General features: G+C 42.7%; 1 long non-coding RNA gene, 5 other non-coding genes and 1 pseudogene across 8 annotated transcripts; all 7 read right to left on the bottom strand.

Moving 5' to 3' along the window:
* Window positions 1-1,464: 1,464 nt before the first annotated feature.
* LOC109906307 (uncharacterized) lies at window positions 1,465-9,212 on the bottom strand. 3 transcript variants are annotated; one of them, XR_002257380.2, is made up of 12 exons: window positions 6,523-9,212; window positions 5,974-6,013; window positions 5,489-5,580; window positions 5,220-5,268; window positions 4,859-4,903; window positions 4,426-4,475; window positions 4,059-4,106; window positions 3,408-3,466; window positions 3,136-3,210; window positions 2,718-2,765; window positions 2,296-2,340; window positions 1,465-1,587 (listed from the first exon to the last, which is right to left on the bottom strand). It is a non-coding gene; the product is annotated as an uncharacterized LOC109906307 (long non-coding RNA). The 3 variants fall into 3 exon arrangements; XR_004203351.1 differs by having other exon boundaries at window positions 3,136-3,198; XR_002257376.2 differs by having other exon boundaries at window positions 1,465-2,765.
* Window positions 1,656-1,729, bottom strand: LOC116354118 (uncharacterized; annotated as a pseudogene).
* LOC116354115 (small nucleolar RNA SNORD31) lies at window positions 3,303-3,372 on the bottom strand. The gene has a single exon (XR_004203518.1). It is a non-coding gene; the product is annotated as a small nucleolar RNA SNORD31 (small nucleolar RNA).
* LOC116354126 (small nucleolar RNA SNORD22) lies at window positions 3,765-3,891 on the bottom strand. Its single transcript, XR_004203526.1, has one exon. It is a non-coding gene; the product is annotated as a small nucleolar RNA SNORD22 (small nucleolar RNA).
* On the bottom strand, window positions 4,221-4,292 carry LOC116354111 (small nucleolar RNA SNORD30). The gene has a single exon (XR_004203514.1). It is a non-coding gene; the product is annotated as a small nucleolar RNA SNORD30 (small nucleolar RNA).
* Window positions 4,550-4,613, bottom strand: LOC116354105 (small nucleolar RNA SNORD29). The gene has a single exon (XR_004203508.1). It is a non-coding gene; the product is annotated as a small nucleolar RNA SNORD29 (small nucleolar RNA).
* LOC116354104 (small nucleolar RNA SNORD29) lies at window positions 4,978-5,041 on the bottom strand. The gene has a single exon (XR_004203507.1). It is a non-coding gene; the product is annotated as a small nucleolar RNA SNORD29 (small nucleolar RNA).
* Window positions 9,213-17,125: the final 7,913 nt, after the last annotated feature.

Here is a 17,125-nt window from a genome sequence, read left to right as displayed (position 1 = left end):
GATGTTTATCATCAACAGGGTTTGTGATGGCGGTCTAAATGTCTTAGACTTCACTCTCTTCAAGCAGATATTAAAGGTCAACTGGATTAAAAGGTACATAAAAAAATCCACATAGTTTCTGGAATATTATACCTCATTTTGTTTTTCAGAAGTTCGAAGGGCTTAATTTTGTACTACAATGTCCATATGTTGTGGGTAAACTTCCTGTAAAGCTGGTGGCTTTTCACAAGCAGGCTTTAATGGGCTTTGTTGTATAAACACAACTTTTCACCTCAGAAATGTTTTATATGGGACGATATTACATAGAAACAAGATGTTATTTAACCGTAAATGGTTCTCGAAAAACATTGTCCTTGTCAGCCAATTAGTTAATATTAGTGGGAATCTATTTACACAGAGAATCTATGGAAAGATACAACTTTTGAGGTTTCAAGTGAGGAATATGACACCTATTAAAGCTAAACCTAGTGGGATAAAAACTTTACTTCAGAATAATGCATAATTTTGGAATATATCCGATTTTAAGCAATATCCAGGCGAATGGCATTGGTCTACTAGAAACGAGATTCAACAATCGTATATTAAGGGATATTTTCTACAGGAAGTCTATTCCCTCCGCGATATTTTGTTGGGCTTCATCGTTTGGTGTAAACTGGCGCCGTGCTTGGCTCACTCCATGCACATTTACCGTGACCAATAAAGTAAAGGAGATCTCCTTTAATATTATCCATAGATTCTGTGTAATAGCTTGATTTCTAAATGTATACCTTGTTACCAGTGAATGCAGTTGTGAACTAGAAACTGAATCTATTGAACACTTATTCTGTCATTGTTGTATAGTGAAGGGATCTGGACTGATGTAAAAACTATATCATACAACCATTGAAACTACACTGATTCCACAATTGAATGTGAGTATGTCATAAATCTTATTTTATTAGGAAAACATTTCATACACATCTAAATTCAAGATAAACCCCTTTTAATTTTTTTTATCTGATTTGGAAAACTATTCTTGGAAATGTATATAAAACAAAATGTGAATTAGTTTAATTTTTTTCTCATTTCTTTGTGTAATCCCTGACTGTTGTTTTGCACGTTACTGTTATTTAACTACGCAAGGCAGTTAAGAACAAATTCTTATTTTCAATAACGGCCTAGGAATTGGTAGCAGCGTAAACTGAATTTATTCCATCTATTATCTATCCCATTGTGTCAAAGCCTTCTACATGACTGAACATGCTGCTCACAACATCAACTCAAATAACAAATCGGCTTAAAATTAGTCGTGCAACTCTCTATAGCCAGTGAGAAATCAGTCAAACCTAGAATAACTACATAATGAGATGATAGGAAATGTCACACTGTTCAGTATTGAAATATGAACACCACATGGTTCATTAAAAACAGACAAATTCAACAAGTCTGATTTACTACCACCAAGAAAGAAAAATAGGACAAGCATTCATTTGTAGATTTATTTATACATCAAAACAGTCAGGGTTGAATTGACTTGGCCTGGTTTCCCCCACTTCCTTGCTGACCAATCAGGAGTGCAAGAGGTCTTGCAGGTGTAAAACAGGAGAGCTGGAGGGAAAATAGTGAGAATTAAACCCTGGTGATCCTGTAGGGACTAATACACAAGGTATGAGATGACTTGATCAGAGAGTAACCAATCAGTCAGCGTTACATCAGACTGGGGCGGTAATGATGACTCATCACATCAGAGTATGTAGTGTAGAACACATTAATGGGTCAGTGTGATGATCCAAGAGGAACATTCAACAGAACATTAACATCTTCCTAATATTGATCTGCCCCCTTTCCCATTACAACACATATCCACTGAGTGGTCAATACATTAACCAGACCAGGTGAAAGCGAGCCCTTATTGAAGTGACTGGTTAAATCAGTGTAGATGAACAGACAGGTTCAAAGGGTTTTTAAACCACAATACAAGGATTGTGTACCACTCAGAGGGTGAATGGACAAGACAAAGGATTTAAGATCCTTGGAATGAGGCATGGCAGGTGCCAGGCACACCGGTTTGTATCAACTGAAACACTGCTGGGTTTGTCAAGCTCAACAGTTTCTCATGTGTATCAACTCTGGTCCACCACCCAAAGGAAATCCAGCTAACTTGACTCCAATGCCGTCCCACAGTTGTGTCACGGGCCAACATCCCTGTGGAACGCTTAGACCCCTTGTAGACAACAGGCTGTTCTGAGGGTAAAGTCAATATTAGGAAGGTGTTAATGTCCTCTATACTCAGTGCATTATAATAATCCTACACACCTTCCCACTCCACCTGCACAGCAACACTTCAGCAGCCAACCAGATCTAAACAAACAGAACAGTTTTAAAACCAAATAATCCCCATCTTAGATTACTAGACTACATCCAGAACATTCTGAAACCAAATCAGGTCCATATAGTTCAGTCATTGTAGCCATCCAGCAGTCCAGGGTCTGGGGTCAAGCCCCCACCCAGACACCCTCCCTCCAGGCAGGCAGCCCACCTTACCCCTGCACCATAAAGCAAAAGCAGGCTTGTCAGTGTCTGCCCAACCCACAGGAGGACCGATGGGAGGCCAGACCTTGATCCAGCCCCAGAGCACAGGACTGCCAACAGACTGGGTGTCATGAGGAGTTCATCATTTACAACATTCCAGAATGCTTCATGTGGAAGGAGCGTTAAGATGCCGTCTAAAGTCACACCTTTCCAAACCCTGCAGACACCAGGACCTCAACCAGAGGGGCAGAAACCTAGAGGGAGAAAGTAGGAAACCATGAAGTGACATTGTAAGACCTTGTAGTCAGACATGAGATCAGTCTATAGCAGTGTATTCTAATCCTGGGGACACAAAACTGGCAACAAGGGCGTAGGTGGTATCCCAGAGTATTTCAGAAACAACAGAGTTTCACCAATAACATTAGGGTCTGATTATTCAAGACTAATTAGTGAAAGATCAGAATTGAGCTGTGAGTCTAAACGAACACTTACATCTAAGTCCCAAGAACCAGGATTGTGAAACACTGCTCTAGAGTATAGATCAGTTCAGTAACCAATCAGTCAGCTTAACATCAGGAAATCATCACTTCTACACTTCTACTCACAATAACTTGAATTACACACCTTCATTCACTGTCACAGCAAAGAGCTTCCTGCTAGTGGCCAGTCTGGTACAACAGTCAGGACCTGGAAGAGGACCTGGAAGAGGAGATTTCGATCTATATTAAATGTGAGGAGATTCAGTTTAATGTGATAAACTGCAGTACAGAAAAGTAGACCCACCTCTATAGATCAGTTCAGTAACCAATCAGTCAGCGTAACATCAGACTGGGGCGGTAACCGGAAATCATCACTTATACATGATACAGGACAGAAGTCAAGTCGATCATACACACCTTGAGGTAGTTCAGTATCAGGCATCTTCTAGTGACTTGTCTGGTACCACCATCAGGACCTGAAGGAGAGGAGTCTAAATAAACATGCTGAACAGCACTACATTAAAGACAGGCTTTTTTGTCTGAGTTGTTATCCCACAGCTATCTAAACGATCCAAGACCAGCACTACCACCCTGAGAGACAAAAGGAAAGGTGCTGCAAAAGGCCCTGTACTGCATCAGGACTACCACTAGTAGTAGCAGCACAAATCACCGGCGACAACTAGCATGACATGAATGATTCTCCATATTAAATCTAATAGCAGCCATTTTGGATCAACAATGCAGAGCCAAATGCTACTTTGTGTGAGTCTCTGGTCCCATCAGACAGTTGGTAACCCCAACCAGCTGTCCCCTTGTTGCCCTGGCAACGCCAGTGGGTCCACCTTTGCAGGTTCTGTCGTCGACGCAGGGCGTAAGACGCGTGCGGGTGTCATCACTAGGAGCCAGAGTCACCACGACTACCAAACATCAACTGTTCCCTCTTGTTTGCGGTGAGTCTACACTAGACGGGTTATAGCTTGTGACTAAGGCAGAGGCTCTGGTTAAGAAACATGGACTAGATTCATTACCCATAACAATTACCAAACATACTCATTAACCAAAACTCACCAGTCTAGTTGGCATCACGGCTCCCTGTTCAGCCATATACAGAAGAACCTAGGAAGACATAAGCTTCAGGTTACAGTCTGGGTGGGGACCAGATATGAGGGCACAAGGAGGGGGTTAGACATAACATATGTAGCCTTTATGACAGGTTACGTAGCCCTCTGCTGAAGTCAGCTATTCCTTTTCTCAACAGGAGTTCAGACGAACGAGATTCCAAAGAGAATATTCATCATGTTCAGCAGAAGGTTGGGAGAGCTCAAACATGTCACGTTCAGCTAAACTATACAAGTAAAAGTTAACAATGCTGTGTAAATATCAATACAATAACCTATAAAGAGCCACTTCGGACAGTTTCAGAACCACAACATACCAGTATGTTGGAGTCCACACTGCAATGCAACTGACCACAACACCCAAACCCTGAAGAACGAAAGGCAAACATTTTATTAGTGTGATGATTGAGGAATCGATGACTAACTGCAGCACTATATACAGTCACTCAGCAGTTCATGTCGTTTCACATCGGTTCAAAGTGAGCTAAGATTGTCATCATTGGGACTGTAGCATCTTCAAGTGACTGGTTCCACGGAGTCATGTCACTCAACCCACATGGCACCCCAGTCCCTATACAGTGGACAACTTATTGACGAGACCAACTGGCCGTACTTTATTGTGACCTGCCCGATGGTGGTCCCAATCACAGCCGGATGTGCCCTAGACCCCTGCGCCACTCAGGAGCAGTTCACAAGACCAATCCTACCCGTAGTGGGGAACCCAGTTTGATAGTTGTTGGACGAACTCACCAGTGGAGGTCGTGTTAATCCCTTCAGGAAACTTCATCCCCACGTCTGTTAAAATGAGAAAGGAAGTTAGTGTTTTGCTGTAAAGAACATTTAAACATACAACTGGTGCATTAGCTACAGTCACTCAGTAGTTCATGTCGTTTCACATCGGTTCAAAGTGAGCTAAGTCCATCATCATTGGGACTGTAGCACGTCCCGGTAGCCATCTTGTACAGTTGGTCAGTCAAAAGGTGAAAGTGTCTGCATCCAAAGTCACACTGTATTCCCTTTATAGTACATGGGTCCTGGTCTAAGGTAGGGCACTATAAAGGGAAGTGGGGTACTATTTCAAATGATGTCAGTGTTTTAACATTTCACCAACCTGGATTTTCACAAAGTGCATCAGTCTCATGAGTCTGGAATCAGGTATTCTGTAGAAGGAATCACAAACGACTGTTAGTTATAGCTTGGCTTCTATGAGAGGAAAGAAGGTTCTTGAATTAGAGCCCATTAGAAGAAGGTAGTGTCACAAAATAAGACATATGCTTGTCGATGGATCATCATATAAAGCCCGGATGTAGTGACCATATAGAAATGTGGTGCCATTAGAAGTGTCCTGAACACCAGTGAATAAACTCAAATGTTACTCACCAGCACACATTCCTATTCCAGAATGGAACTCCAAGTGGAGATTCTGTTCAGATGCCTTGAAGCCAGGAAGTCATGTCACAAGTAATGCAGACCTGAGCAAAGAACACATCCAAGTTAGTGACTTACTGGTCTGTATATTACTAAAAGAGGCTTTGGAACACAGGACAAGGAGGCCATTAGATCAAAGTTAGCATCACCAAAAATCAGATTGTCATTGAGGATCATCATTTACAGCCAGTCACCACATGCTGAAAGTCTACCCCAAGGTGCACTGAGATATGGTAACTGTAGCTTTGATAGCCAATGCTAACTAAAGCTAGCATAACGACGTCGAAGTCTACAGGTATGTTCTAGCATGCTAGCTGATAACCATATTCTTAATAGTTGCTAATGCTAATGAATATTCACTTAATAATCTACATTTACAGTGAAATTGTATCTACTAACTTTGGAATTAGATCCTGAGGTAAAGTCAAGGTACTCACGGGTCATTCTTCTGGACTTCCCGGCATCTGTCCTGCATTTCTGTTGATCAGGTGGGAAGTTAGGGAGGTCCATTTATGAACAGGCAACATGCAGGCTTATAGAACCCGACACGGATATCGTCGCTAATGGAACCTTATTTCCAATACAGTGAACTACTTCTGACCAGATCAACGTTAATAAAGTAGTACACTATTGAGAATAGGGTGACATTAGCGCAGCAACGACAGTCGAATCAGGGGCCAAATGCTACTCAGAATCTGGTAAAGAAGTTGCTTCTTCAAATGCTGATTCGGTAAGAGAGAGTTCATTTTATCATCACCGTAGCAGAGACCTCTAATGTTGGGTTTATAATGACCGATGGTCCGGTCACTCCTAACTGGAAAGCTAGCATACTAGCTAACATGGCACGTGGTTAGCTACTTTCTAACTAAAACCACCAAACTAGCCAGTTGGTAAACGAACATTCGCTTGCATCATTTTACTGCAGCAGAGTGAGTCATTGTACCATAGCAGAAAAATGCAGACATTTCAGTAAATATGCAGCTTACCTGAGCGGGATATTCTCTCTCTCTCTCTCTCTCTCTCTCTCTCGTCGTCCGCATCTTGAAGAGAAATGAAACCGTTTACACACACGGAGGACTTAACCCACAAAAACACTCTCATGAATAACCAAGTAAGCTTCCGTTCCTTCTTTTTCTTCTTCTATGGTATAATGGCGTTCGCAACATTGTGCATTTAGCCACCTACTGTGCGGGTGGATAATAAGGATCACGAAAAGGAAAACATTCGGGAACAAATAAAATATCATACAAACGACCAAAAAAGAAATTAACTAAATAAAATCAGCCTGCTTTTCTATAAAAACCTCATTCTCACCAGGTCCAACACAGTGCTTCTGCTGTAAAGTCTTCAAGCCACAAAATCTTCTTGGCTGCAGCAGATATGATACCCAGCTAATTGGACTTCTTGGACTGCAGCAGATATGATACCCAGCTAATTGGACTTCTTGGACTGCAGCAGATATGATACCCAGCTAATTGGACTTCTTGGACTGCAGCAGATATGATACCCAGCTAATTGGACTTCTTGGACTGCAGCAGATATGATACCCAGCTAATTGGACTTCTTGGCTGCAGCAGATATGATACCCAGCTAATTGGACTTCTTGGACTGCAGCAGATATGATACCCAGCTAATTGGACTTCTTGGCTGCAGCAGATATGATACCCAGCTAATTGGACTTCTTGGCTGCAGCAGATATGATACCCAGCTAATTGGACTTCTTGGCTGCAGCAGATATGATACCCAGCTAATTGGACTTCTTGGACTGCAGCAGATATGATACCCAGCTAATTGGACTTCTTGGCTGCAGCAGATATGATACCCAGCTAATTGGACTTCTTGGCTGCAGCAGATATGATACCCAGCTAATTGGACTTCTTGGCTGCAGCAGATATGATACCCAGCTAATTGGACTTCTTGGCTGCAGCAGATATGATACCCAGCTAATTGGACTTCTTGGCTGCAGCAGATATGATACCCAGCTAATTGGACTTCTTGGACTGCAGCAGATATGATACCCAGCTAATTGGACTTCTTGGCTGCAGCAGATATGATACCCAGCTAATTGGACTTCTTGGCTGCAGCAGATATGATACCCAGCTAATTGGACTTCTTGGCTGCAGCAGATATGATACCCAGCTAATTGGACTTCTTGGCTGCAGCAGATATGATACCCAGCTAATTGGACTTCTTGGCTGCAGCAGATATGATACCCAGCTAATTGGACTTCTTGGCTGCAGCAGATATGATACCCAGCTAATTGGACTTCTTGGACTGCAGCAGATATGATACCCAGCTAATTGGACTTCTTGGACTGCAGCAGATATGATACCCAGCTAATTGGACTTCTTGGACTGCAGCTTTTCCTCCTTTGGCAGGCGCCCTGCTCCGAAGGTCAATACATGTTACTTCTGACGTGGACAATTTTCCAGATTAGTGCACGCTTCTTCTGTTCTTCATCGACCCAATTAACCAAAATAACAGCGCTTCTAGTCACCTTGATTTAATCCACATTTCCCACTGCTTTCTCCTCAATATTACAAATGGATTTCCCAAATTAATCTCCTTGTCCAAAAAAAGAGTCCATTATTGGACCAGTCTTTGTCTTCTACTACAACTTTTGCTAGTTTTGTTCCATTCTTTGATTTCATCAACTGTCTCCATTTCCTCGTACTTTGACCCGTGTCTCTCTCTCTCTCACACACACACACACACACACACACACACACACACACACACACACACACACACACCAGGAGCTACTCAACAAACAGGACATTCCTGGATCACTGAGTAGAGACCATAGGAGAGGTGAGAACACAGTACCCACCTATACACACACACTTAATGTCTGGATGACATTAAGACCCACCACTGGTGTATCATCGGCTGCAGTGCTGTGACAGGAGAGAACCTACTGACAGGAGTAGACTGGCTACAGGATGACATCGCTGCACGCGTCTTCACTGCATTTGGCAGCACGTTCAACCGGGCCTCACAACCGCAGACCATCTGTATGGCGTCATGTGGGCCAGTGGTTTGCTGATGTCAACGTTGTGAACAGAGGGCCCCATGGCGGCGGTGGGGTTATGGTATGGGAAGGCATGATCTACGGACAACGAACACAATTGCATTTTATCGAAGGCAATTTGAATGCAGAGATACCGTTACGAGATCCTGAGGCTCATTGTCGTGCCATTCATCCACCGCCATCACCGCATGTCGCAAGGATTTGTACACATTCCTGGTAGCTGAAAATGTCCCAGTTCTCCCAGGCCTGCAGACTGACCAGATATGTCACCCATTGAGCATGTTTAGGATGCTCTGGATCGATGTGCACGACAGCATGTTCCCAGTACCCACCAATATCCAGCAACTCCGGACAGCCTGTGGGACAACATTCCCAGGCCAAAATCAACAGCCTGAGCAAAGAGAGTGTCGCGCTGTATGGGGCAAATGGTGTTCACACCAGATACTGACTGGTTTTCTGATCCACGCCCCTACTTTTTTTTTTAAAGGTATCTGTGACCAGCAGATGCATATCTGTATTCCCAGTCATGTGAAATCCATAGATTAGGGCCTAATGAATCATTTCAATTGACTGATTTCCTTATATGAACTGTAACTCTTTGCATGTTAAATGTTAACATGTTGCATGTAAATAAATAAAAGTTAAAACGCTGGTACCGCTTCACTTCTCAGCTTTCGTCGAAATGGATTCCCCATCAGTTCAGCCTGAAAATCTTTCAGTCTTCGGTCACCGCATCATTCTTCATTGCCACAAGCCTCACTGGCAGAACCAGGGCGAAACTCTGGCAGGTAGAATGATGAAAGATTTCATTTTCATGCTTGTTTTGTAATAAGCACGGCCAGACACAGAACACTACACGGGCATGATAACAGTGAAAAACAACCGTTAAAAAATACAAATCTTGCCTAGAGAATTTCTGAGATTATTATGTGTAGTTTATTAGACGTAAACAACGCCACTATTCAAGTTTGTGGGCACGCCACCTCCTACCTAGCGGGCGGCATCAGCGTTCGCTACGAATGACGAACTTTGTGGTTCACTGATAAGACCAATACACCGAGTCAAAACTTTCCGATTTTACCATTGTAATGAAAATGAGCCAGTTCTAGCTTATGGGTTGGATAATTATGTTTATGATAAAATCGTAATGTTGTTAATATAGTAATGATTATATGCCGTGGCAGGGCCAGGGTGAAATCACCCTTTACGACTGAAGCCTCTACCTTCTTCAGGACCTGTGATTATGCACCTGAACCAGTTTCCATTGAGTGCCTCGTGTCTGCTGGCGACAATTACAATTGGGACTTCCGACTGCGGTTTGGCTTTATGATTGCCGTTCACCCAACAGACCTCCACGGAGATGGTAACGGCGACTCCTCAGCCCTTTTCCTAGCTACGGACTTGGATGTTGAACTTGCGGTCTGGCGAATTGCATTCCTGTGCAGTCTTAGCTTCAAACAGGAAACGGTGTTCGTTGATCACTGGACACTGGTTCATCGCGATTCCCGACTGGAACTTTTTTTTGTCACATTTTTCAAAAGTAGCATGAATTTTCCTCCTCCCCAACAAAACATAGCCCCCCATTCGACAGCGTGGGCAAACTGAACACGTGCATAATCGAACGCGCTGTCTCCCTCCAGAAAAAAACCCATAAAACGGTATTTTTGATAAACTGTCTATTTTTTTGCATTGTAAAAATGTAAATAAAATCGATCAAAGTATATTTGAGTTGCATATTTGTTAATTCTCCTGTTTGTAAGTGTCAAAGTAGCCTGTCATTTCGATCATTTGTGCGGTATTAAAGATTCTGCCAAAGTCTCCAGTCATGTAAAAATGACCAGAAATGCGTTTATAAAAAGGACACATTTTTCCCAGACCTTAAGCGATTTAAAAATTTGTGAAACTTCTCTAAGCGCCTGAATTCTACTGCTCTATGCCACTACGGAAATGCAATGTTTTATTATACAGGAGATTATCATGCGTTCCGGATCCTCAGAGCTCCCCAAGTCAACCCCTTCTCGTGCTCACTTTTATTTCCAGCACCTCCCGGGCTCCCAAGTCATCTAGAGGCGTCGCTACAGACAACCTGGCTCGAATGCAGACTGTCTCACAACCGCACGTGATTGGGAGACCCATAGGGCGGTGCACAATTGGCCCAGCATTTGGCCGGTGTAGACCATCATTGTAAATAAGAATTTGTTGTTAATTATCTGACTTGCCAAGTTAAATAAAGGTTAAATGAATAAATAACAGTTTTACAAATTAAGCACTGGCCTCCAAGAGGATGTGAAAAATGTCCCCCTGGTAGTTTATTTCCAGCGTCAGTGGCTCTAGGGTGCCTCTCAATAATATAACATTGCCTTTCTCCTGAAGTGTGCATGCACTCATTCACTAGGCCAACTCCCCACAAAATGTAAAATAATTGAATTGTTGTGATAGGTCTTTCGCGAACAAACAGCTCTTTTGCCAAGGATATTTTTGGTGAACGCAGGGAGCCGAATTGAAGCTGTTAATTTGGCTCCCTGATTTGTATACTGCTACTACTGCTGTTTGAGATCAAAACAAACATTTTTATGCAGATCATTATTTTGTCATTTATCTAAAAGAGAGAATAGTGACAATAGTGTGCCAACCTGGTCCACGTGTTTTAAAAGAAAAGAAACATTCCAGGGTCAGATTGCTGGCAGAGACAATGGTAATGAAAGTAGTAAGGGCAGGAAATCTGTCATATTGTAGCAGGTTTTATATGTATCACAGGAGAACCAAGAAATGAAGAGCGACACCACGGCTGTCTTTTATGTTGATCTGCAATAGTATTGTGAAAAGACAGGACAGGAACACATCAGTCTCCAAGGCATCATCTGACAAGTTGTTCTTTCTCTCTCAGTGTTTTCTCGGACTCACACAAATCACATTCATACATAAAGCCATAATGTATCGTATAAAATAATAACCAGTCCTTAATACAACAAATGTATAATCTTAATTATTAGAAAATAGAACCATACCTGCAATAGTATTGTGAAAAGACAGGACAGGAACACGTCAGTCTCCAATGCACCATCTGACAAGTTGTTCTATACGGGACCACGAAGAAAGGTAAAACACATATCCTGTCTCACATCCCCAATACATTGCTAGGTGCTTTCAGTGTTGACAGAACCAAAATACAACAACTCATGAACAAAAACACTGCAACATAAACAAGTTACAACGTGAAAACGCCTCTATCCCATTCAGACCTTAGAGGGCCAAAACTACATATCCCATAATGCAACGCTATCACCAGTCGGCAGCTCAGCTAACCGTCTGCATCACAGAAAGGCATGCTAGCTAGCAACAGCAGCACTTTTAGCACTCTGTAAACTATATTAATAACAAAAATAAAACTCTGAAAGTTATATGTTTCAATAATCTCATACTGATAGGGCTGCGTCTTTCGAATCCGGTATCAGGAAGAATAAAAGTCAGAATCTGTCGTTAATTATCTTCAATTAAATTCAAGCAATAAATGGTAAATGCAATTTTCGTATATACGGGTTCAATGTGTCACCACGCAGGGTTAACAGAGAACAGACAGGATGTCAGTAAACAGCTGTTCTTATACTGTGATAGACATAGTTCCAACCTGTCTGTTGGCCTATCACAGTAGAGGCTGAGTGTGGTTTAGACTTGCTCAGCCTATCGCAGGCGCTCAGACTGGTCCCCGCCTCTTGGCGCTTCTTGGGAGTCCTCCCTCCGTCGATGTATAGATTCCTACTGTTCTGGTATCACACCCTAGTTATAACAGTTGCTCAGTTCCTGCTATTGTTTTGTTCAGTATTTTCCCATCTCAGTTAAACCTCGTGATGACCACCCCTCCCTGTACCTGATTAACCACAACTTTGTAACATGCCACAAGTCACACCATGTTACTCAGTTCTTGTCACACACACGCACGCACGCGCGCACACACACACACACACACACACACACACACACACACACACACACACACACACACACACACACACACACACACACACACACACACACACACACACACACACACACACACACACACACAGATGTATTAAGCAGTTGTTTAATCTCGTGATGATGCTCAACTGCACAAATGCAGATAGATACCTCACACAGCCAACATCAGATAATATTTAATCATATATATATGGTAATGGCTATAATGTAAAACACAGAATCCCACAATACTCCCTTATAACAATATCTACAGCATTAACCTTGGGATGTTTAATTTATTTTCACGTTATAAACTTCTACAAAGGAGTAATCTGCAACACGTACCTTTCTCTCAGTGTTTTCTTGGACTGAGGAGAACGGGCGCTACGGGTAGTACCAGGATGTTAGTAGGTGACGCAGGCACCCAGATGAAATAAAATACATTTAATGAAACAAAAACCCGAAGATGTTAACATCATTCAGCTACTGTAGCTGCCTACTGTGAGGGTTGAAAATATGCTTGGCCCATCATGAGGGTGTCTGTGTGTGTTAGAAGTAGCATTAGCGGAAAGGCTATGGCTAACCTTGGGTATAGGCAGTTATCATGAGTTGTTGGGGGCCACATACAGAACATAGTGTTGCGAGAACAAACAGTCTTTTGTTAGATAACAGGAGCCAGATGTGTGATAACTGTATCGAGAGTATGAGCGCATAGATATTCTACACAGCAACAGTTACATCTATTTATTTATTTTTTATTTTACCTTTATTTAACCAGGCAAGTCAATTAAGAACACATTCTTATTTTCAATGATGGCCTAGGAACAGTGGGTTAACTGCCTGTTCAGGGGCAGAACGATAGATTTGTACCTTGTCAGCTCGGGGGGTTTGAACTTGCAACTAGTCCAACGCTTTAACCACTAGGCTACCCTGCCGCCCCTATCAACTGGAGCGCCTGGGGGGACTGGGACCAGCCTGTGCGCCAACGATAGGCTGGGTGAGTTTAAACCACGCCCAGTCTCTGCTCTGTGATAGGCCAGCTGGGAAGCAGGAACTACTTCTGTCAGAGTATTAAAGAAGATACCGTTAGGGTGTTGGCCAGTTCTCTGTTCTACCCTGCGTGGTGCTACAGCCGACCCTAATATACGAAAATTGCATTTACCACTTATTGCTTAGCTAATAAAAAGTACATAGTATACAATCGGTGACTCAGTGTCATACTTGTTCTAATACCAGATTCGAATTGACGCAACCCTCTACACTACCTAACATCAACAGGCAGCACCAGTAGCGCAACAATTAAAAATAGACACCAAAAGTAAAGTTCCTGGCGATCATTGCGATCTGACTCCCCCCCTTCTGTCTGAACTTGGAATATTCCTGTTCGTGGGTTTTGGCCACTGACCCTCCACCTGGTTGTTCTGCGTTGTGAACTACTCAAATAATTTGAAGTTTGATGTTTGACCCTTTTAATTCTCCTACAATATAATGGGAAGAGAAGGGAGGAAGATATGTTGTGTAGGATGAGATTAGGGCATACGGGATTGAGATGATATTTGAAATTGATAGGGAAACATAGCACTGGAATGTGTAGTGGCTGTACGGTAGAGTAAACGGTTGAACATACATTATTTTGTGAAATGTATTGATATCGTCTTCTGTCCCCACTTGCTTCAAGATGTCCACCATTGTTCTTGTGCCCAAGAAAGCAAAGGTAACTGAACATAAATGACTATCGCCCTGTAGCACTCACATGAAGTGCTTTGAGAGGCTAGTTAAGGATCATATCACCTCCACCTTACCTGACACCCTATGACCCACTTCATTTGCATTTGCCCATTTGCCCCAATACATCCACAGATGATGCAATCGTCATCGCATTGCACACTGCCCTATCCCATCTGGACAAGAGGAATACCTATGTAAGAATGCTGTTCATTGTCTATAGCTCAGCCTTCAACACCATAGTAACCTCCAATCTCATCATTAAGCTTGGGGCCCTGGGTCTCAACCCCGCCCTGTGCAACTGGGTTCTGGACTTTCTGACGGGCTGCCCCCAGGTGGTGAAGGTAGAAAACAATATCTCCACTCTGCTGATCCTCAACACAGAGGCCCCACAAGGATTCACCCATGACTGAGAGCATCCTGTCGGGCTGTATCACTGCCTGATACGGCAACTGTATCGCCCGCAACTGCTAGGCTCTTCAGAGAGTGGTGCGGTCTGCCCAAAGCATCACCGGGGGCACACTGCCTACACCTACAGCACCCGATGTCACAGGAAGCCAAAAAGATCATCAAGGAGTTCAACCACCCGAACCACGGCCTGTTCACCTTGCTATCATCCAGAAGGCGAGGTCTGTACAGGTGCATATAAGCTGGGACCGAGAGACTGAAAAACAGCTTCTATCTCAAAGCCATCAGACTGTTAAATAGCCATCACTAGCCGGCTACCACCCGGTTCTTCAACCCTGCACCTTAGAGGATGCTGCCCTATGTACATAGACATGGAATCACTGGTCACTTTAATAATGGAGCACTAGTCACTTTAATAGTGTTTACATACTGTTTTACTCATCTCATATGCTGTATTGTACTGTACTTTAGTCAATTCCTGTGTGAATTTAAGTATGCTCTCTCTAATTCTCTCTCTTTCGAGAGGACCTGAGCCCTAGGACCATGCCTCAGGACTACCTGGCCTGATGACTCCTTGCTGTCCCCAGTCCACCTGGCTGTGCTGCTGCTCCAGTTTCAACTGTTCTGCCTGCGGCTATGGAACCCTGACCTGTTCCAGACCTACTGTTTTCAACTCTCTAGAGACAGCAGGAGCGGTAGAGATACTCTGAATGATCGGCTATGAAAAGCCAACTGACATTTACTCCTGAGGTGCTGACCTGTTTGCACCCTCGACAACCACTGTGATTATTATTATTTGACCCTGCTGGTCATCTATGAACATTTGAACATCTTGGCCATGTTCTGTTACAATCTCTACCCGGCACAGCCAGAAGAGGACTGGCCACCCCTCATAGCCTGGTTCCTCTCTAGGTTTCTTCCTAGGTTCTGGCCTTTCTAGGGAGTTTTTCCTAGCCACCATGCTTCTTCACCTGCATTGCTTGCTGTTTGGGGTTTTAGGCTGCGTTTTGTGACATCAGCTGATGTAAGAAGGGCTTTATAAATACATTTGATTGAATGCCACTCAGACATTGCTCATCCTAATTAGAGGTCGACCGATTATTATTTTTCAATGCCGATACCGATACCGATTATTGGAGGACCAAATAAAGCCGATACCGATTAATCTGACAAATGTTAATTGATTTATTTTGAATAATGACAATTACAACAATACTGAATGAACACTTATTTTAACTTAATATAATACATCAATAAAAACAAATTTAGCCTCAAGTAAATAATGAAACATGTTCAATTTGGGTTAAATAATGCAAAAACAAAGTGTTGGACAAGAAAGTAAAAGTGCAATATGTGCTATATAAGAAAGCTAATGTTTAAGTTCCTTGCTCAGAACATGAGAACATATGAAAGCTGGTGGTTCCTTTTAACATGAGTCTTCAATATTCCCAGGTAAGAAGTTTTAGGTTGTAGTTATTATAGGAATTATAGGACTATTTCCCTCTATACCATTTGTTTTTCATTAACCTTTGACTATTGAATGTTCTTATAGGCACTTTAATGTTGCCAGTGTAACAGTATAGCTCCCATCCCTCTCCTCGCTCCTTCCTGGGCTCGAACCAGCAACACAATGACAACAGCCACCATCGAAGCAGCATTACCCATGCAGAGCAAGGGGAACAACTACTAGAAGGCTCAGAGCGGGTGATGTTTGAAACGCTATTATCGCACGCTAACTAGCTAGCCATTTCACTTCGGTTACACCAGCCTCATCTCGGGAGTTGATAGGCTTGAAGTCATAAACAGCGCAGTGCTTGACGCACAACGAAGAGCTGCTGGCAAAACGCAAAGAAAGTGCCACCGCTCAGTCAGATACTTAGATACTTGTATGCTCAGTCAGATTATATGCAACGCAGGACACGCTAGATAATATCTAGTAATATCATCAACCATGTGTAGTTAACTACTGATTATGATTGATTGTTTTTTATAAGATAAGTTTAATGCTAGCTAGCAACTTACCTTGGCTTACTGCATTCACGTAACAGGCAGTCTCCTTGCAACGAGAGAGAGGCAGGTCGTTATTGCGTTGGACTAGTTAACTGTAAGGTTGCAAGATTGGATCCCCCGAGCTGACAAGGTGAAAATCTGTCGTTCTGCCCCTGAACAAGGCAGTTAACCCACCGTTCCTAGGCCGTCATTGAAAATAAGATAGTGTTCTTAACTGACTTGCCTAGTTAAATAAAGGTATTAATAAATTTAAAAATTGTCAAATCGGCGCCCAAAAATACGGATTTCAGATTGTTATGAACACTTGATATCGGCCCTAATTAATCGGCCATTCCGATTAATCGGTCGACCTCTAATCCTAATATTTCTATATTTCTTAATTCCATTATTTACCTTTAGATGTGTGTATTGTTGTGAATTGTTAGATACTACTGCACTGTTGGAGCTAGGAACACAAG

This window comes from Oncorhynchus kisutch, linkage group LG16 (assembly GCF_002021735.2).
Source record: "Oncorhynchus kisutch isolate 150728-3 linkage group LG16, Okis_V2, whole genome shotgun sequence".
Lineage (NCBI taxonomy): Eukaryota > Metazoa > Chordata > Actinopteri > Salmoniformes > Salmonidae > Oncorhynchus > Oncorhynchus kisutch.
Note: the sequence above shows the minus strand (reverse complement) of the source record. Positions and strands in the feature narration are given on the sequence as shown.